This window comes from Panthera leo, chromosome A1, assembly GCF_018350215.1.
Source record: "Panthera leo isolate Ple1 chromosome A1, P.leo_Ple1_pat1.1, whole genome shotgun sequence".
Classification (NCBI taxonomy): domain Eukaryota; kingdom Metazoa; phylum Chordata; class Mammalia; order Carnivora; family Felidae; genus Panthera; species Panthera leo.
The window spans coordinates 214,978,923-215,002,535 of NC_056679.1; positions in this window are offsets into that span (position 1 = coordinate 214,978,923).

A 23,613-nucleotide genomic window follows, 5' to 3' on the forward strand; every position below is an offset into this window, starting at 1 on the left:
ACTAGGCTAGGGAGTCCACTGTTTTATGCTTGTTGGAGCTTGTTACTGAAGATTAGGTATCAGTCTTCTAATCCTTCTAGTGTCTTTGTTTTTATCTCTTCTCTAGACTTTGGGGATTCCATGTATATTCCTCCAAGAGTTTGTTTCTTTCTCCTTTATTTCCAATGTAATCCACTATTATTAGACTAAGCCTTGTTGCTTTGGTTATAAAATGTGGGATAGGAGGAGCTTTCTATGGTTTTCTGATTAATTCCCAATTATTTTAATGGCCCCGTGTTTTAGTTCTGTTAACCGTCACGAGTATTTCTCTAGTGATACAGCTTTTTTTTTTTTTTCCTGCTGTGTCATACTCCTTTCTTGAGAGACAGCATCCCACCTATTTTCTTGACGTTCTGTCCCCTGTTATTGTTTCTACCCTTTAGGTGAGATAGAATCTCAGAAGCAGCATTGTGTGGGGAGAAGTTCCTTTCTGCCAGTTGGGATAAGATCTCTGAATTGCTGTCTAGCGAAGCCCTTTTTCCTAGAGAGGACACCTAAGTTTTGGAGGAGACGGTAGGCATGCTTCACAATGATTCATTTTCTTTCCATTTGAGGGATAAGAAAAATCTTTCTTGGATCCTCACCATAGAATCTCCTGGCTTTCTAGAGACAACTCATGAAACTGTGGAAGTTCTACTAAGAACCTAGGAGTTTCTGGCTCAACCTAGTCCACAATTAGCCTCCAGGGTTGATCAAAATTACCAAGTGGCCTCACTAGCTTATAGATTCAGGAATATTTACACTAGAAAATCAAATCTCAATTACAGTAACACTCTGAATTTGCCTGTCTGTCCGGATTTCAGAGTAGCCTGTGGCCTCTGTTCTGTGATGAGTACAAGAAAAGTGACTGCTTTTTAGTAGCTGACTTTTAGTACCAAATACATCTCATATTGGACATGCTGGGTACCCTGAATTCCTGACCCTCTCTGAATTTCTCTCACAAGCAAAAGTTTATATCTTTGTTTTTCCCATTTAGTTGGCTAGTTTGGTTTCCACTCATCCATCTGTTTTGCATCTTAAAAAATTTGATATCCTTATTATTTCTTTTCTCTTAGTACTTGTGGATTTATGTTTTTCTTTCTCTCCTTCATTACCATTTGGTGTCATTTCAGTGGTAACAATTAGCCAACACGTGTCTATTCCATACTTTGCGAACTTAACCTCTTTTCCACATTTCTTTAATTGTTGAATGTGAGTATTAACTAAGCACATACTATATGTAGGTCTGGATATGAATGGTAACACCATTTAGTTCCTGGCCTTATGGAAATTTGAGCACAAACAGATGTTTATAGTAATTGTGAGCACAAACAGATGAGAAAAAGTATAAATATTATATTGAATTAAGCAGACTTGACGCTGGAAACTTTATTTTTCTTCTTAATCTTATTTTAAAAGCCCTGGATGGGCTATTTCTCTCCTTATCTCCATACAAAGTCTTCATCAGGTTCTATAGATTTGCAATCATGCAGGCGTTCATTTCATGGATTGGTAGATTTCATAGATTTCAATCGTACAGTCAACTTTCTTTCCACTGATTAGGATAATATGTCTCTTCTAGCTGGCACTGCGTTTCTAACTTCCAGTCAAGAGATTCTATGAACTGAATAGAAGGGTATTATATCTTAGAAAATGTTGAATTTGAAACCTCTGTGAAACTAGGACCTGCCTCAGTTGCAGAACACTGCCTCACTAAAGGTCATACCCTTCCTGGAGCAGTGGGAATCTGAAAACTGAGTGAGACTAGAATATTGAGATCCAGACACCTTAACCAGGTATAGGACAATTATGATGAGAAATAGTTACTCTAGAGCTCTGTTTGGGGTTGTCTGTTATGAATGAATGTTTGAGTCTCCCCAAAATTCAGATGTTGAAATCCTAACCTCCAATGTGATGGTATTAGGAAGTGGGGCCTTTGGTAGGTAATTAGGTCATGAGGGCAGAGTCCTCATGACTAGGATTAGTGCCCTTGTAAAAGAGAACATGGAGACCTCTCTCACCATGTCAGCCATGTAAGCATACAATGAGAATGCTTTGTACCCCAGAAGAGGAATAGCCCCAGAACCTGTACATGGTGGCTCTCTGATATTGGACTTTTAGAACTCGAGAATTGTGAGAAATAAATTTTTGTTGCTTAAAAATTATCCATCTATGATATTCTGTTATAGCAGGATACCCTGACTAACATGTTAGACAAGGCTTTGTGGAGCCTGAATCACAGTGTGACTTTTCTCTCTGCCCAATCCTGCTTCATCCACTTCCTTTCAAAATTATTGTTCCTTTAGTAGACGATTTATACCCCCAAACTCTATCCCAGCATCTGCTGAGAAGCCAACTCGTGATGATAACAAAAATCAGTTAAAACAGGAAAATTTCACAATATTTGTTTTCACAATGTTCTCTTTAGCACAAGTTGCTTTGGAGAAGCAGTTACCAACGCGTTGTGTGTGCTACAGAATTATATTTACCTCCAAAGGACAGATTAACTCTGGGGCTAATTACGAGAGTACTTGTGCAACAGCAAAAGGGTCAGTTCTGTCATTTTTTATTACATTTGTATTTGCATGTTAATTATTTTCACCAAACCAATCTCTTAACTAGAAAATACGTAAGCCACTCCAATTTTGTGTTTTGGTTTAGCAGCTAAAGTTTAGCCTAAATTAGAAAAAATGGTCAAAAACTTGACTTAATTGGGCACACATATGTTAAAAAATATACAACTGAATGAGAGCACCATATTTCACTTTTCTTTGGGATACCTATTCCCCCCAGCTTAATAAAAGCAGAGCGCATGACCAGTGTAGCCCAGATCGTGCTTACCTGAGGACGTTACTGTAACAATGTGCCCGTCATTTCTTCCCTTTACACTACAACATATATACATAAACGTTCTACCTTTTATTCTTACACCATATTCAAATATGTTGCATATTTCCCAGGATGTATTCATTCCCAATTCAATACCACTAACTAGATTAAAGTTCCACGAAGAGGAAAACTGTATCTTGTTTTAGTTCCTTGCATTGTATGGGACACAAAATGCATACATATACTTACATATATGTGTGCATGCATGTATGTGTGTGTGTGTGTGTGTATACACAAGTACATATGTGATAGGAACTTGGAAAAATGTAATTTCTAGGTCATAAACTGATTCATAAAACTTGTAAAGATATATAACTTATTCTAAGAAAAAAAGTGAGTTCTTATCAACTTTACTGTGAATTAAAATTTTTTTTCAGCTATAATTAATCGTACTTTCTTTCAGAGCCCCCTACTTTGCTTTTCATCCATATTAATAAACCTATTAGATTTGATGCCCTCTAATCCTTATATGCTGATCTCCCCACTCGTCTGTGAAAACCTTAAAAGTCATGCCTTTATATTAACTTCTAAGCCCTAGTGCCTAGCAAAGAGTCTGTAATGTAATAAAATTTCATAAGTTTGTTGAATATAATTTAATCTACATTAACTTTTTTTCCAAGCAAGCTAAATTATTAGAGTAAGATACAAAGGTATTAAAGATTTTGCCTAAAATGAAAAAAGTACAAAACCAAACACGTATAATGCTTGTAAAGTAGATGGATTTAACTGATTATTTTTGTCTCAGCCACTGTCAACAGAAGCAAATTAAGAAAATACAAAGGAACATTAATAAGTCTTTGCTGTATTTGTGCAATATTATGTTTTTCTTCCACAGCTGAATGATTTGTGACAATGAGAATCCACAGTAAGATTTTTAAGTAGTATTACTTTGAATTATCTCAAACTGTTAGCATTATGCTTCTTTTTTTCTTCATCATACTTCTAAATTCAAGGTAAGGTCTGAAAAAGAAACTTAAATAGATAGTCAATAAATTGAGGAAAGATTTTTTTTAAATCTTTATTTATTTTTGAGAGAGACAGAGTGTGAGTGGTGGAGGAACAGAGAGAGAGAGACACAGAATCCGAAACAGGCTCCAGACTCTGAGCTGTCAGCACAGAGCCTGTCACTGGGCTTGAACTCATGAGCCGTGAGATCACAACCCAAGCTGAAGTCAGAAGCTCAACCAACCAAGCCACCCAGGCACCCCTGAGGAAAGATTTTTTAAAAGATTTACAGGGAAGAAAAGCAGCTGGATACACCAGTGCCTTTGTATCCCCTTACCCTACTGGCCAACTCTGTCTTAGTTTGCCTTTCCTTTATCTTTGTTCCTTCCCTTCAGTTATTTACTTAATCACACTCTATAGCACCTGGTGCACCTATGCACGTGGAATGCTGCTATTTCCCTTGCTCTCCTTTTAATGGCCACTATCTTTAAGTGATCGAAATACAGACTTTTCAAAATAAGCCCTATTCTCTCACCAGCTGATAAGCTCCTTATGAGTTATTTAGACCCTGGACCTACTTTAGATGTGGAGAGAGTACAACTTACTACGGACACTTTCATATTACCCATGTGTAAATTGAAACACATTGAATGTGGAAGCAATCATCATCATTGTATGATTGTTATAAAAAATCATTACCTTTCATGCTGGAAATGTCACTTAAATGTCAGTTTGGAAAATATAGAAATCCAACATGGGCCCTAACTACATGCTGCTTAATTCACCTATTTTAGATGAAGTGACATTATACTAACCAGCCATCATCTTGTCACTAAATATTTTCTTGATAGAGTAAAATGACTAGAATATACACAATTTATCAACTAAACGATTTCAATTATTCCTTTTTATTCTCTACTTGTGAGACCAGCTGTGCAAACCTTAACAATAATAAGAGAAGTAAAATACCAGAGGAAATATGTGTTTTCATGGTTCCTATCTGGTTATGCAGAGTAGGAAGGTTTAGCTATTTTGGAACTTTGCCTACATGAAGTTCAACTTTATAACTTCTCTTTCCTAGTAAAATATAGGTTACAAAAGTCTCCAAAACAGTTAGGTGAAGCAAATGTCAGAAGATAAAGAGTCTTTGCTATTGGAACCCTTCTGTTAAATCTCTAGAAATAATTTGATTTTTAAAGGCAAGTTGAATCTAGTGACTCATTAAATAAGGAAGCATGCAAATAATTTCAGAGGCAAGAAAGTATTATTCACTTATTTATAGTCCCCAAAATATCGTGTAAGGCTTCTAAAGGTTTCATCCACATAGTCTTTCACGCAGGAAATAAACATATCTCCCAAAGAAGTCCAGCTTGCGTGGTATTTAATGAAGTAAATAAGACTCTATTGCATGCAATTTCAGTGGAGACACATTAGTGGCTCTGGAGGGGAGAGATAACACAGTGCCATTAACAATGAGTGTTTACAGCTACAAACAATTTAACTAAAGGAAACCACATGCTTTACAACTGGTCTGTCTTACAACTAAGACCTAAGTCCCATGTGATCTCCCTAGTCATATAAATTAGACTATATCATTAAACAGAAGATTACAAAAGGAATTGTTGTTTTTAAGAAGATATTAGAATTCAGAGAGTTGTGAAGAGGACATACAATTATTAGCGGAATATCAGGGTCTGCATTTCTTTGGCACATTTCCCAACCTAAAGCCCCCACTCTGCTCTCTTACCAAAAGTCACAGAACAATACTGTATGAAACAAGTATAACTGTGAAGAAGGATGCCATTAAGAAGTCACCACAGGGCACTCAGGGACTCTTAGCGATGTTTCCTCATGTCCCAACAGCAGCAACCAGTTTCATCTGCCATTACAGGGAGTGGGTACTGAAGAATTTTATCACTTCTCCCAAAGCATTTATATCTTCTCTATCCTTGGCCTCATCTTCAAATTCACAGAAATAATTGAGGCTAGCAAACACAATTTCTTCGAGTTTATTATACCTGTCATCTTCTATCCCTATTGTAACCTCTATAGTCTCACAAATTTCGTACTTCTTTCTCTAATCCAGTGTTTCCCAAACTTTATTGTGCAACAAAGTCATTTGAAGGGTTTTTTAAACATGGACTGTTGGGCTCTAAGCCCAGACTTTCTTTTTCAGTAGATCTGGGGTTGGGTTTGAAATTTTTTCATTTCTAAAAATTTCCGGGAGATGCTGATTCTGCTGGTTTGGGGAACTCTTTGAGAATCACATGTCTAAGAAAAAGATGTGAACTTCATCTTATCCGAGTTTAATTTTGGCACCTGCTCTGAATGACAACCCATTTGAACTTATTTCAGTCTTTTCCTATTGTTTTTATTTAATTTATCCTTCATAATATAATTACAGTTAAATATAATTATAATGTATTAAATATATAATATAATTATAATATAATATAATATAATATAATATAATATAATATAATATAATATAATAATTTTGGAGAGCTTTTGATGGCTGTGTGTTTATTGAGCCAGTGGCCATGTATTTTTAACATGCCCATTTTATTACCTAACACTCACCTCTCAGTGCAGTGCATTCTTCTATTTTTCTAAATCTTTTTTCTATAAATTACCATATTAAAAATTGTTAAAATTACTAATTACCATATTAAAAATTATTAACTCCTTCAACCTTGGCCATTCTAACTACCCTTTCATCTTGAAACTTAACTATGTCTTCTGTGCCACCTCTCATGTCCTGCCATTATTTCTCTGTGCTTCTGTTTTCTCTCTTCTCAAATCCATTTCTGTCTTGGTCTGTCTGGGCTTCTATAAAGGAATACTATAGACTTGGTGATTTATAAATAAAGAAACTATTTTTCACACTTCTGGAGCCTGGAAAGTCCAAGATTAAAGTGCTAGCAGATTCGGTGTCTGGTGAGAGCCTGCTTTCTAGTTCACACTGTCTTCTCTCTTGACCCTCACTCACATGGTGAAAAGCTGAGCTCTCTAGGGTTTTATAAAGGCATAAATTCCACTCATGAGGCTCCATCCTAATGACCCAATCACCATCCAAAGGCCCTATTTCTTAATATCATATTAGGGGTTAGGATTTCAACATATGAATTTTGGAGGGACATAAATATGCAGTCCATTGCAACTCCCCTGCCTCCTTTTTGCTGGCATTTACAAGGATTGTCTCATTATCATTTTTGTCATCATTCCTTGCTCACACTAGGTGGATTAACTCATTCACACCCACAGGTGTAGCAGACACTTATATACTTGCACCCTTGTGAATCTCAAATCTGCCTCTGAAGCTTAGAGCCCTCCCCGGATCTGTACAACCAAATTCCTAGTGCCAGATGTACCACAAAAACTTTAAACTCCACAAGAATACAAGATGAAAATTTTATCTTTGTATAACAATTATTTTTTATTCATTAATCTTCATTAAAAACATCTCCACTTAGTGGGTTATGCAATAAGAAATTTAGGAGATCTGCTCTGCCTTACATGTTATCGGTCAACTAACCCTCCCAATGTGCCTCAATTCTTGCTACAGTTTGCCTTCTACATCCAACTTTCTCCAAATCACACTGTTATATTGCTGCCAGTGCAAAATTTCTGAAGCAAAACTCTCATTTTTTTTACTCTCCTGTGCAAAATCTTTCCTAGGATCTCTCCCTCTAAATAAGATTCAAAAGGTCTGCCTACATGACTAAACTTAATGCCTGTCTCCTCTCTACTTAAGAGTTTATATCACCTCCCAATTTAATTGCAGTTTCCCAAAGATAATGTGTTACTTTTTATTCTTCTTGGTATTATTGGAATTTCTTACATTCTTTTTTAAGCTACATTGACATTTTCCCTGTGCAGTTTACTCTTCTCCTTAAATAATATACTTTAAATATTCTTTAGAAACTATCATACCATTTGGTAATTTTTAAAAGTTGGATTAGTCTCCTGAATTTGTTTCTTTATATCAAGAATTTTGACTTATATGTTTTATGTACTTAAAGTCTATTAAAGTGTCTGGGCACACAATAATTGCTCAATAGATGTTTATCGAAATGAAGTTAGATTTAGTAAGAGGATATGAAATCATTTGAAAGTGAAAGGGTCAACAAAGCCATTGTTTCTAGGAGTTAAGAGAAATAAATACAAACATAAAGACTTAATGCAAATATTCATAGCAGTTTAATTCATAAAATTAAAAAATGGAAATAATCAAAGTGTCTGTCAACTTGTGAAACAATAAGTAAAAAGTGGAATATCTGTACAGTGCAATTATTACTAAGCAATAGAGAGGAATGAACGATTGATAGACACAACATGGATGTATCTCAAAAGAAAAAAACAAGAGAGTGATCTAAAGAAGCTAGTCACAGAGTAGTATATACTCTATAATTCCATTTACATTAAATTCTAGAACAAAGGCTCCCAAGGAAACTTTTTAGGGGGATAGAAATGTTCCGTATCTTGATTTGTGGTGGTAATTTATGCATTTGTCTTTCAAACTTAAGGATCTGTACACAAAAAATGGATGCATTTTATTGTATGTAAATTATAACTGGATTTTATTTGTGGTTCGTATATAAACTTGGCTTTAGATCAGATGTTTCATGGTCGTGTTTAAAATCCATTAAAGATAAGACACGAAATGTGCATGCATGGAGATCTAGAGAAAAGGCAATATAAAATGTTAAGAATTGTGTTAAATTGGAGAATGCATGCTGTACCTAAAAATTTTCAAATTTAAATATTGTTAAATATTTCTGTAGCCGAGGAACATAACTCCTTGATAGAGCCAGTCCGTGGAAATTGCTTAGTAACTCCTACAGTAGATAAAATAATAGTTTTTGCAAGATCTGGCTGAAAGGAAAATCCGATAATTAAGTTAATTTATTACAATAAAGATAAAAGGTAAATTTTATCTTTTGTCATTTTTTACATTAAAATAGTTCTGCTATAAATTGACCTGGTGAGATAATGGTGAGTCCAAAAGTATAAACTATTTTCTGGAAAAATATGACCAGTCCATGTGAGGTGAATTAATTATACTTGTACATAGAGTAAAATTTAAGATGTGTGTGTGTGTGTGTGTGCGTGTGTGTGTGTGTGTGTGTGAGAGAGAGAGAGAGAGAGAGAGAGACAGAGACAGAGACAGAGAGAGGGAGGGAGGCAAAAGAGAGAATGAGAGAGAAAAGAATGGGAAGAGGGAGAGAGAAGATATATATATATATATACACACACTTTCACACCAAAAACACATACATATATAATTGGCCTTTTGCAAAAAGCATTAGGCTGCAAAAATTGTATTTAGCTGGTGAAACCCTTGGTAAATAAGCCAAAGAGACTTGGATCTTTTCTGAATTAACTGCATTTGAGGTGGTCTTCAGTGTCTGTTCTCTCAAAACATTTTAAAACATTTTAACAATATTTGTTCTTCCTATCCAGGAGCATGGAATATCTTTCCATTTTTTGTGTCTTCCTCAATTTCTTTCATAGTTTTCTATAGTTTTCAGTGTATAGATTTTTCACTTCTTTGGTTAGGTTTATTCCTAGGTTATTTTATGGGTTTTGGTGCAATTGTAAATGGGAGCGATTCCTTGATTTCGCTTTCTGTCGCTTCATTGTTGGTGTATAGGAATGCAACTGATTTCTGTGCATTGATTTTATATCCTGCAACTTTGCTGAATTCATGGATAAGTTCTAGCAGGTTTCGGTGGAATCTTTTGGGTTTTCCATATAGAGAATCATGTCATCTGCAGAGTGAAAGTTTGACCTCCTCTGGGCTGATTTGGATGCCTTTTATTTCTTGTTTGATTGCTGAGGCTAAGACTTCCAATACTATATTGAGTAAGAATGGTGAGAGTGGACATCCCTTTCTTGTTCCTGACATTAGGGGGAAAGCTCTCAGTTTTTCCACCTTGAGGATGATATTAGCATTTGGTCTTTCATATATCGCTTTTATGATTGCGAGGTATGATCTTTCTATCCCTCCTTTCTTGAGGGTTTTTATCAAGAAAGTGAGCTGTATTTTGTCAAATGCTTTCTCTGCATGTATTGAGAGCATCATTTGGTTCTTGTCCTTTCTTTTATTAATGTGATGAATCACATTGATTTTTTGCAGATATTGAACAAGCCCTGCATCCCAGATATAAGTCCCACTTGGTCGTGGTGAATAATTTTTTTATTCTTTTATTATTATTTTTTTAATCTTTATTTATTTTTGAGAGACAGAGAGAGAGGCAGAGGATGAGTGGGGGAGGGGCAGAGAAAGAGGGAGACACAGAATCTGAAGCAGGCTCCAGGCTCTGAGCTGTCAGCACAGAACCCCACGTGGGGCTCAAACCCACGAAACATGAGATCATGACCTGAGCTGAAGTCGGCTGCTCAATGAACTGAGCCACCCATGCACCCCCAAGTAATTTTTTTAATGTATTGTTGGATCCGGTTGGCTGACATCTTGTTGAGGATTTTTGCATCCATGTTCATCAGGGAAACTTGTCTATAGTTCTCCTTTTTAGTGGGGGGTTTTTGTCTGGTTTTGGAATCAACGTAATGCTGGCTTCATAGGAAGAGTTTGGAAGTTTTCCTTCCATTTCTACTTTTTGGAACAGCTTCAAGATAATAGGTGTTAACTCTTAAATGTTTGGTAGAATTACCCTGGAAAGCCATCTGGCCCTGGACTCTTGTTTTTTGGGAGATTTTTGATTACTAATTCGATTTCTTTACTGGTTATGGGTCTGTTCAAATTTTCTATTTCTTCCCGTTTCAGTTTTGGTAGTTTATATGTTTCTAGGAATTTGTCTATTTCTTCCAGATTGCCCATTTTATTGGCATAAAATTGCTCATAATATTGTCTTATTATTGTTTGTGTTTCTGCTGTGTTGGTTGTGATCTCTCCTCTTCCATTCTTGATTTTATTTATTTGAGTCCTTTCTTTTTTCTTTGTGATCAAACTGGCTAGTGGTTTATCAATTTTGTTAATTCTTCCAAAGATCCAGCTTCTGGTTTCACTGACCTGTTCTGCTGTTTTTTTGTTGTTGTTGTTGTTTGTTTGTTTGCTTGTTTTTTGTTTTTTTGTGGGTTTTTTTGGTTTTGATAGCGTTGATTTCTGCTCTAATGTTTATTATTTCCTGTCTTCTGCTTATTTAAGAGTTTATTTGTTGTTCTTTTTCCAGCTCTTTAAGGTGTAAGGTTAGGTTGTGTCTCTGAGACCTTTCTTCCTTCTTTAGGAAGCCCTAGATTGCTATATACTTTCCTCTTATGACTGCCTTTGCTGCGTCCCAGAGGTTTTGGGTTATGGTGTTATCATTTTCATTGGCTTCCATGTACCCTTTCATTTCCTCTTTAACTTCTTGGTTAGCCCATTCATTCTTTAGTAGGATGTTCTTTAGTCTCCAATTATTTGTTAACTTTCCAAATTTTTTCTTGTGGTTGATTTCAAATTTCAGAGCGTTGTGGTCTGAAAATATGTATTGTATGATCTCAAACTTTTTGTGCTTGTTGAGGGCTGATTTGTGTCCCAGTATGTGGCCTATTCTGGAGAACGTTTCATGTGCACTGGAGATGAATGTGTATTCTGCTGCTTTAGGATGAAATGTTCTGAATCTATCTGTTAAGTTCATCTGGTCCAGTGTGTCATTCAAAGCCATTGTTTCCTTGTTGATTTTCTGATTAGATGATCTGTCCATTGTTGCAAGTGGAGTGTTGAAGTCTCCTACTATTATGGTATTATTATCAATGGGTTTCTTTTTGTGTGTGATTAATTGATTTATATATTTAGGTGCTTTCATATTGGGCACATAAATGTTTACAATTGTTAGGTCTTGGTGGATAGACCCTTTAATTATGATATAATGCCCTTCATCGCTTGTTACAATCCTTATTTTGAAGTCTAGATTGTCTGATATAAGTATGGCTACTCAGCCTTTCTTTTGTCGATCATTAGCATGATATGTGATTCTCCATCTCCTTACTTTCAATCTGAATGTGTCTTTAGGTGTAAAGTGGGTCTCTTGTAAACAGCATATAGATGGATCTTGTTTTCTTATCCATTCTGTTACCTTATGTCTTTTGACTGGAACATTTAGTCCATTGACATTTAGAGTGAGTCCTGAAAGGTAAGAATTTATTGTTGTGGAAGGGGGGATGGGCTTAATGGGTAAGGGACATTAAGGAATCTACTCCTGAAATCATTGTTGCAGTATATGCTAACTAACTTGGATGTAATTAAAAACGTAAATTAAATAAAAAACATTTGTTAATGTTTATTTATTTTTGAGAGACAGAGACAGAGCATGAGTGGGGGAAGGGCAGAGAGAGAGGGAGACACAGAATCCAAAGCAGGCTTCAGGCTCTGAGCTGTCAGCATAGAGCCCAACGGGGGCTTGAACCCAAGACATGTGAGATCATGACCTGAGCCGAAGTTGGATGCTTAACTGACTGGGCCACCCAGGCACCCCCCTCCCCCAAAAACCAAAACGAAACAAAACACATTTTTTAAAAAGTTGGCATCAGGTTATTAAATCTGAGGTTCTTGGTAACAGAGAGAGGAATCTTGGATTAATTTGGTATTTTGCCCTGAAACCATTGTTATCAGTTCAGACACTCAGGACTAGGCTATCAAAATGCACACAGAAATGTAAAGTTCAAGTTATCAATCTGTAATGATAATCAGGAGCAACAGAATAGACATTATGGAGCAGAACACATATAGGAGCAGAGCAAACCTGTAGAGAAGAGTCTTCATCTGCAAAACAGATTGCCACAAAGGCCTGATTTATGTGTGTATCCCACTGGGAGTCTTCCTCATTAGCAGATCCTCATTTTTAGGTTAGTGAGGTCTTGACTGTACATCAGACTCACATGTAGATGTTTTACAAATATGAATCTGTCCTAGAATCACTTGAGAATGTTTAAATCTAAATTTCTAAGGTGAGATTCAGGCAGCTCTGTTTATTTTTAAAGATTCCCAATAATGCTAATGCCCCTACAAATTTGAGAAGAAGCTCTTGGTGGGTCTCTTTTCACATAGTCTACATGCTTCTCTGACACAATGTGCTCCCCCATGTTCATTTCTGCTGTAAGTTGACCTAGGTGAGTGTCTTAACTACATATTTAATTCTTGTTCCCATGTTAAGTTTAAATGAAATGATTTTGGTAAATATGCTATGTTAGGAAGAGTGATATAAAGCACCACTCCCAGAGTTTAGAGGTCAGGTGCCTACCAGGTGCATTTATCTATAGATAGTCCAGAGGCCAGAAATCAGCACTAACCTTCCATCCTTTCCATGTCTTCTGCAGTTATTTTAGTTAAAGCCTCATTACATCTCACCAGGACTATTGTTTTAGTTACCTAATTGGTGCTCCTGTCTCTATTCTCTTACTTTTCTAATCTATTCTACACATTCTTGTCAAATTAATTTCCCTAAATAACAGTTCTATTCTGGGCATAGTCCTGTTCAAAATCTTTGCCTACTTACTAAAATACAAATGTTATTCAAAGCCTCTAAGCCCAAGTCTACATCTCTACTTTCAATTTAATAGTTCTCTACCCCTATTCATACAATGCTCCCCAGTCAAGCTAATTATCTCCAAAATGGCCTCATGGTTTTCTGATTATTTCATCCAAAAAAATGCTGCTTTCTTTCTGGAATACATTTCCCCACCAAAATAACTTTAACCCCCAAGAGGGGGCTAGTGACCCATGTCTGAACACACAGGTTTTTATTTTTGTTTTTTCCTTGTTTAAGTGGTTACTTGTTCGTAAAGAGAATCCCTTCCAACAGGAAGCTAATATGGTCTTTATGTCCCATCTCTCATTGATACATACCGATGGCTAGAATCAAATTCTACCATGACCCTTCAGTCAAATACAGACTGGAATAAAATTGAAGAAGAGAAAACATTTATGCTAAAAAGGCCACATTATATTTACCAAAAGGTAGGGATTTTAAATAACAACCAATAACAATAACCAACCAATAACAACAACCAACCAATAACAACAAAAATCTTGGGGAATATTTAAAAATGGTCTGAACCCGATAATGTGATTTCATATATGAAAACATCTGCATTTGGAATGCTTATTTGAAAACTGAGTATTGTGCTTCCACTTTCTCTGGCTGCTTAATAAAAACCTTAACTAATCATTGACTCTGTTTAAAGTAAATTGAGGGGCCAGATAGCCTCTGCTAAAATGCAGAGAAAATACTCTAAATAACTATGAATTAAGGAATTTTTTACGCATAGTATACTGTATTCTTACCCTCAAGGAACATTTCTTTAAAATACTCTCGAATATATATTTCTTGACATATATTTGATGCATACATTTGTGTGCAAAGCATCAGCCTGTTGAAATGCTCTTTAGTGACTGATTGATCTTTTGAATGAGGGTGCTTAGTAGAACATCAGCTTATGGGCTTCCTGATATCAGCAAGAATGGAATGTTAGAGGTTTTGGAAGGTAGCCATAAGATTAATGTAAGTGGCAAATTCCTACCGTTGGGATACGTCAGCTCTCCATTTCTGCACCTCAGTTTAGTCATCAGAGATCTTAATCATCTAGCCATTTCACAGGATGCCACACTTTATTAAAGAGATCACACCTATGTTTTTTGGAGAAAAAAAGAATTAGGTGCCCTAAACACAATAGTAACCCTGCCTGTGTACTAGATGATAAAAGGTCAATTCTATTAAAAGAGCATATTCTACTATCTCTGTAAAGTTTCAGGCCATGGAGTGCTATGTTAGCATAAAGACTATGCCAAGTTATTCTCTCCTTAGTGATGGACAAGGTGATTACCTTGTTGCTCCATTAACAAAACAACTTAATAATGTCTGGTATCTTCTTTTGAGCCACCATGGATGCTTTGTTGCATGAGCGATGAAAGCAAAAAAATTACAGATCATATTACTGATGGGAAATTAAAGTAAAAACATTACTAAATACATTATGGCTACCAGCTGGTCCATTGTGTGGGATGCTTATCTCATTCTACCATAAAGAGCTGAGGATTCAAAACTACTTAAGAGTTTGGTAGAATTTCAGGATTTTTGCCTGGGCCACACTCAAATAAAAGAATCACAATGAAAAATTCAAAAGGCTTGAGGCATTTCAGGACATTAAGTATTCTCTTTGGGAAAATACTTACTGTTTATACTAGGCTTTGGGAGAAACTGAAGATGTCTATACCTGTAAAGGTAAATACAGACATGACCTGAACCAATTCAAACATGAAAAGCCTGGAGGAAGTTACCTGAAGTCTTCCATTTACAGGCACACCAGGTCCTGCCACAAAGACATTGCAAGTTCACACTTGTCCTTTCTCTGGTTCCCCATGAAGACTGAGGTCAAGTGTCCATACCTGTCCATAAATCCCTCTGCTCTATGCCTGTACCAGCTGCAAGGTGGCTGCTTGACCTCACAGAGACAGTTGTACATGTCTTAGCCAGAAAATGAAAAAAAAAAAAAAACAACAATAACATAACAGGATTTGAGGGTTCAATGGAGTATGAAAAAAATAAGTCATCCTCGATGTTGGGACTTCTCTTCCAAGCAATAGAAATTCAGTTCCATTTTCTTCATATGTGTTCCATTTTATCTTTTTGCTTCTGCAAAAATTTCTCATCAAGGGTGACCGGGTTCTCTTGTGAGAAGAGACTAATGTCTTGTAGAAATGAAGGTTTTTGCTTTCTTTTATACATTTATCTGTACTGTTTGGTTTTATTCTTTTTTAAATGTTTATTTATTTTTGAAAGAGAGAGAGACAGAGTGTGATCAGGGGAGAGGCAGAGAGAGAGGGAGACACAGAATCCGAAGCAGGCTCCAGGTTCTGAGCTGTCAGCACAGAGCCTGACATGGGGCTTGAACCCACAAACCGTGAGATCATGACCTGAGCTGAAGCTGGACGCTTAACAGACTGAGCCACCCAGGCGCCCCTGTACAGTTTGATTTTCTAGCCATGTATATTCATTTCTTTGTGTCAATAGCAGTTACATAAATGGTGACTTCAAAGGCATTTTAAGTATGTTTTTTATAATTATCTACCAAAAACACTGAAATGTTATTAAAAATAAGTAAATGCAAGAGTACTACTGTAGAGAGAATTGGGGAGGTAAGACAAAGGAGAAGTGAAAAGAATGTAAGAATCCTGGATACTACATAAAACAAATCAAGAAATAGAGATATGTTATAAAAAGATTTACAAGTAGTACTATTACTAAAAATAATAACATCATGAAATTAGGGAAGGAGAGTAATAGGAAGTGGGGTGAGTGTCTTTGAAATAGAGGTAGAAACATATGTTCTAGCTATGGAAGGAATCACTTTTTGATCTTAAAAAATAAAACTTGTAAAAGTGTTACCTCCTAGAACAATGATTCTTAACTGAGGAGCAAATTTTGCCCCACAGGACATTGGTCAATGACGAAGATATTTTTTTGGTCTCATATAAAGAGAGAAGATAGATGCTATGGGCATGTATTGGTAGGGGGCAGGGGATCCTGTAAAATATTCTATAATGCACAGGACAGTTCCCCACACACACAAAAAAATTGTCCAGTCCAAAATGTCAGTAGTCCTTAGATTGAGAAAGCCTTTCATAGATAGCACTGTTAGGATAGTGGGGAAAGAATAGAAGGCAAATTTTCACTTTCATCTATTTGTAATGTTAGAATTTTCATATCTTTTATTATTTCCATATTCATCTTGTGGTTAAAGATTCATTATGTTCCAGAAAAAAAATTATGAAAACACACCCACATCTACATATGTTGATGACATTTTTATTTGAAAAAAAATCCCAGAAGAATCAAAGATTACAATTAAATACACACATACATGAAGAGATAAAATCCAAGTTGTCCTCAGAATTATCCTCAAATGACCCTCCAGTTATCCTCCAAAGTACTGAGTCCTGGAAGATAAGCTCCCTGGGCCAATTGCCTTTTAAGGAAAGAGGTTTGATCCCAAGAATTCACTTTCTATCCTAGTCGTTATTTATATGTAAACAGAACATAATTGGAATCTTAGGTTTCACTGGCTGTTTTGGTTTTCAGAATTGTGCAAAGGTGAAAAAATTGGGCCTGTGAGAGTCAGTCTCGTTACATTGTTCCAGAAGATTCCTTAGTAAACATGTAGTTTGAGGAAAGAATGGGTTGTGCCTTTTCATCTCCCCTCCCCAAGGTGCTTCTTCCCTTCTATGGCCTCAGAAACTGGTGTCAAGAACATCTTTTCACATATTGGGAAAACTGGTTTCTCTTCCTGGCTGACGCATGCTGAGCCCAAAGATGTCGTATGTTCACCAAACAATTCTATCAGAAGTCAAAATTGTTCTTAAGAGAGAATGATACATGTTCCGGAAGTTTTCTGGGATTGACTTGCACTGATAAAATGGGGGCTTGCCTCTTGTCAAAACAAACCAGAATGTGGGTTGTCCTCTGAAGCAGCTTAAAACATTAGGCCAAGAGAGAGGGTTGCAGTAGAAGCAGCCTGCATTTACAGAGTTTGACATAGCTAACATATATGTGTTTTCCCTGGGGCCGAGAAGATAGCCTAAAATACAACCAGCGTAAGATATCTGCCAGCTAGAATAGGAGAGAACTGTTGGAGTCAAGGAGTGCATAGCACTTACCAGGAAATGATGTATGGGGATGGTGGGGCTCAAAAATTCACTAAAATGATAAAATATATAGCATTTGGGTACCTGTCATAACAGTGGATCGGTCATAGACATCAGTCAACTGCAGATAGTACCAACTAACTACAATCATGTTACTCCTATTTTTCTTATTCCCTCTCCTTCAGATCTGACCATGGAGAGTTAAAGTCAGAATATGAGGAGAAATATGCAAAACAGAGCCATTTCCTATTTTTCCACCAAAATGTTTAGGCTGTGGAAAATGTTTACATGTGGTATGAGGTTAAAGTTAGAGCACAGACCAAATCAGATTTCTTCAATGCAAATTAAAAAAAAGGACATGATTCAATACCCTAAAATGTCCAAAAAACAAAACAAAACAAACAAACAAAAAATGAGGACAAGAGAAAAAAGCTTAAGCTGTTAATTAGTTGTGTGTGTGTGTGTGTGTGTGTGTGTGTGTGTGTGCATGCATGTGTGCATGGGAAGTTACACCAAAATAAGTAGGAAAAAAGAAGATTCCAAAATGAAGCTTTACACAAACTATATCCCTTAAAAAGCAATGCTAGCCAGTCACGTCATGATTCATAAGCCATTTTCCTATGCATCCTCACCAGCCAGAAGCTGTGTGTTCATTGACAATGTAGCAAAACCTGAGGGGGAGCCAGGCACAATTGCCTTTTGCTCCTGGGAGTTGTCAGAAGGGCATACACAGTAGAGAATCTTCTGAAGAACACTGATAAAGCACTCACAAGGGAAATGATCAGCTTTAACCCCATCAGGCCTGGAGAGTCAAATGTTATCTTGTAATAGGTCTAAATAAGTAAGAAATTTCCACTTTTTTTTCCTTCACATTCATCTTTATGCATTTTCCTTAGACAGAAAACTACAGCCAGTTGTAAGAGAGTTTCTCAGTTTTGAAAATAGTTGCCCATTCTGTATTTCCAGACTAAAGTTTCTCACCTGCTGAGTGAAAATTTAATTATCAAATCGACTCTGTTTTCAACCCGAGCAAAGGAATAACCTCAACATGAAAGCAAAGTGAGATGGAAATATTATTATAATCTGATTATATGTCATGAATTGTGTTGGTTCCAAGTACCAAAATTGTGGAATTGTGTGTGTGTGTGTGTGTGTGTGTGTGTGTGCAGAGAGATAGAAAGAAAAAACAGAGAAAGAGAGATTGGTTAGAGGCCCTTCTTTCATGCAATTTAAGAATATATAGAAGACTAAAGATTGGGGAAATGTGTTCAGATAATTAGTGATTAGTTCTATAAACTATAAGACAGAGGTTGATAATCTGGCTCACTGGCCAAATCCCACTCACCAACTACTTTATAAATAAAATTTTATAAGGACACAACTGTGCTTATTCAATTTATATATTGTCTATGGTTGCCTTTATAGCACAAAGGCAGAATTGAGTAGTTGGGATAGTCTGGCTGAAAAAACCTACATTATTTATTATCTGTTCATTTGTAGGAAACATTTTCAATCCTCTTGCTATAAGAAATTAAAAGCAATGAGAGATTTTAGGTTAAAATTATGAGTTGACTATATACATATAGTTTCACCCTCTCTGAAACTTTACTAAAGTGATTAAGGAAAAAAAAAGATTAAAAAGAAAGTGAATCATAAGAAGGAAGGGAGGACAAAGGAATATATTATACATCAAATAATATTGAAAGCTGAAAAAACAGATGGTTCAGTGTTGACAGAAATTAACAGAACTAATAATACTGAATTCTAAGCAGGAAATGGGGAAAGCTGAGAAACAGAAATATTTTATAGTGCAGAATCTTTAAAAAGTTCATAAATGGTAACAACGGAAATAGGGATGAGAGAGAAAGTAATTCTGATAATGTTTGGCTGAACTGAATGTCAAGACATTAAAGATGTGGGATCCTTTTATGTATATTAATGTTAAAGTCTGGTCCCTCTCATTGGTCAAGATTCTGGAAAGACCATATTGATCTCTGTAAAATATCTGTGATGATAATAGAAATTATTGTATCTCCAGAAAGCTATACAAACCTTTATTACTGGGGTTGCCTCTGGGGAGAAACTCTAGGTATCCTGGTGAAGGTTATGAAGAAGATTTATTTTTATTGATTTGACCTTCTGTACCTTTGGCAGTTTTTTCATGAACATTTATATATCACGAATCAAAAAGCAATGATATAAAAAGCACCTCCCAAAAAGATTATTTTTCTTTTAAATAATGTTTTTACTACCTTTTCCAAGACGTAAGCCGAAACTTGATATACTTCTTTTTTCTGGATTTCTTGTTGACAGGAATTATTAAACAATGAATTTTATTTTACAATGCTGAAATTCAAAGTTGTTCAGACTCCCAGAAGTCCACTGATGTATTCGGCCTCCCCCACTATCCTGAAATACACATAGTCCACTGATAGGCTCCGTGTGTTCCAAAATGGCTCAATGAGAGAAATGTAAGAAAGGCCAGCTCTTTCTGGAAGACACTCAACTGCGGAAATGAGAGGACACTCAACTGCGGATGAGAACATAAGTTTCTTTCTAAGCAAATTTTCTTAAGAATCTCATCTACTCTGTTCCCAGTTGAGGGTCCTATCTCTCACCTCCTAGAACCAGACTTACACCTGAATATTATGAAGGAAATCTGACATTAGGCAAGTAAGTGTATACACACATATATAAAAGTGTATATATATATATACATATATATATGTATATATATACACACACACACACATACAAAAGTATATATATAAATAAAAATATATATACATCTGATAAGTACTGTTCTATAAAGGAAAATTGCTATATGCTTGAAGAGCTAACATATTGGCATCTGATGAAGTCAGCCAAGTTATAGAGACTGTTTCTTTGAACACATTACCTTAGAACTGATGTTTTAAGAGTGAGTTAGAATTATATAATGGAGAGGTAGGGTAGGTAGAATCAATTCTGATAGAGGAAACCACATGTATAAATTATTTATAGCAGAAGACAACATGGAATTTTGGTGCAACTCTAAGAAAGGCCCATATGCTTGAAAGGGACAGAACAAGGAAGGATATAGTGGTATGAGGCTGGACAGGAAGCCGGAGCTATAGGGAAAACCTGTGGGTGACATGAAGAATTTTCCCTTTATCCTGAAAGCAATAGAAGGCTTGAAGATTTTGTACACTAGAACCACATGATTTGAATAATCTTTTAAAAAGATTCCCTGATAAAATTGAGAGTGGCTTACAAAAGTACAGGTATGGAGAACAGAGAGCTTTTAAGAGGGTGCTATAGTACATCAAATAAGGTATTGTGATAATGTGGATTTATTGGAAAAGGGACTAACACAGAAGCCTTCCAAGATCCAAGGATTCAGTTCGGGAAACTGGAAGTATGATAGAGAAATTTCCAAGAGAGTGACCACTGGGGAGCATTTGTCAAGCATGTACGTTGTGTGTGTTGGGTAACGCTAATAGATAAGACAGTCACAGGCCCTTCATTCACAGCATTAAAAACAAAACAAACATAAAATGAGAAACAATTGTGTTATGGATTTTATTACAATACAGGGAACCAAGACACCGTTTTTGCTAGGAGTCAGGAAAGGCCTGCCTACAGAGTGATATTTCAGCAAAAGCCTAAAAAAATTAGAGGTAGCCTTGTGAAATGTTCAGGAATACTTGTTCTAGGCAGACAGGATGCTGAAGAGAAATTACACCATGAAACTGAAAGAAGTTGATAATCTTAAATATCAGAGATGGAGAATAAAAGCCAAAGAAATGTGATAAAAGGAAATGACATAAAATGTGGATAAAGATTTTAGGTGAAATTTACTGCAAAATTGTTTAAAGCAGGATATATTTGGAAACAAAGTGAATATTCATGAATCAAAAATGTATAAATACATGGCCTTACAGCCTGTGGATGCATATTGTGGATATAGTAAATAGATTAGAAATTGTACAGCCATAAAGCATAAAATTGTATATGCAATACAAAAATGTTTATGCTTTAACATCAATATAAAATATTATGATTGCAATTAGTAAATCTCTATGGGTGATTATAGCCTTTTTTATTATAATTTTATGTATTTTAGAAATTTCCATAATAAATCTATACTATTTTACTAGTAGTTGAAGCAAATAAAAAGAGAAGGCTTGAAAATTTCTAGTGGGTTTTAGAAGACTTTCTGATATAACAAAAATGGAAATAGCTTTACTTGTTTAAGAAGTAGCTCTAAGAAAAAAAACAAGAAAGAAGAAATGACTTTATTTACTGTTGTGGGTTGAATTGTATCTCCTAAAGAGATATGTTGAAGTCCTAACCCCAGATCCCCAAAATATGACCTTATTTGAAAATTGGGTTTTGCAATGTAATTACTTAAAAGTAGGTCAGTGGAGTGAGACCTTACTCCATTATGACTGGTGTTCTTTTTTTTTTTTTTTTTAATTTTTTTTTTTAAACGTTTATTTATTTTTGAGACAGAGAGAGACAGAGCATGAACGGGGGAGGGTCACAGAGAGAGGGAGACACAGAATCTGAAACAGGCTCCAGGCTCTGAGCTGTCAGCACAGAGCCCGACGCGGGGCTCGAACCCACCGACCGCGAGATCGTGACCTGAGCCGAAGTCGGACGCTTAACCGACCAAGCCACCCAGGTGCCCCTATGACTGGTGTTCTTGTGAGAAGACAGACTTTCCCAGAGGGAAGACAGTGTAAACATATGGGAGTATACTTAACAGGGAGAGAGATTGGAGTAATGCAGCTGTAAGCTAAGAGATGGCAAGAAATGATTTTCATCTCCAGAAGCTAAGTAGGAAAAAACATATCCAAAGTCCAGAGGAAACGTGATTCTGGTGATACCTTGATTTTGGATGTCTTGTGTCAAGCACAGTGAGAAATAGATTTCTGTTGTTTTAAGCCATATCCTGTTATGGCCTTAAGAAATTAATTAGCTCAGATGAAATAGTTTGTTAACCAACAAAACCACCTAAATCAAGAGCCACTCCTCTCACTTAAAAGGACCACTGAATTCATGTGGTCATCATTCAGATTTTAATTGCACCAGAAAGCAAAGGTATTATTTCGGATGTGTGTATATGAGCCTATGTATGTTTTTGTGTCTTTGTCTGTGTGTGTCTGTGGATATCCAGGAGAAGCACTGTTTAGAAACAGAGAGATGTGTCCTTTTCTGTTTTTCTGTTTGGATTCCGTTAAAGTTTCCTATAGCTTGTGTTTATGTGAAAAGGGTAGACTAGCACATTTCAGATATTTTTAAATCAAACTGACAATGCTGGTGTGAGGACCATACTCTACGTATCTGATTTATAGTCTCCAAAAGCCCAGCTTTACGGTGCTTTGAAACATGGATTGGTTTCAAGATTTACTGATCAAAACATAAAGAAATGCAATCATATTCAAGATGAGAACTGTCTCTGTGACAAATCAAATAGTCCCTATTTTATAGGCATTCAAAGACTTCGCACAAACTCAGATTATTTTCCTTACAAGTTTGAAGATAACTTAGCCAAGGAAAATGAATGCTTCCAAGCTTCAGTGCTTTACCACAATTAACTTTTTGCTGACAGTAGTGTGCTCACTTTCTTTCCTCTTTAATAAACACCAAGTGGAGCAAACAGAATTACTTTCCTAAACCTCTTTGGTGAAATGATGATAATGGATCCAATTCCTTGATCAGACTACTGTAATAAAGTACAGCTAATTTTTTATTTTACCATGTATAGTCCTTTTCCCTCCCTCCCTCTCCTTGTTTCTAGTCTCTTCTCCTCTTCTCTTCCCTTCCTCCTTGCTCTCCTTCCGCTTCTCTCTCTCTTTTCCCTTCCCTCTCTTCTTCCCCTTCTCTCTCTCCCTCAATGTAAGTCTTCTTTTCTTCTCACTCCTATTCTGCCTACTGTCACCTTATCCTCTTAGTAACATTTTAATGTGTGATACCATTTTGGTTCTCAAAATATTGTGCTAGTCTGTACAACTAAATGAGCAAAGTTCTGCAAGCATCTTTTTTACTATCATAGAAATATATTCATTAACCTAATCACAGTTAAATTATGGATATGCATAGTGATTTAATACATTTCAAGATTTCTTAATGAA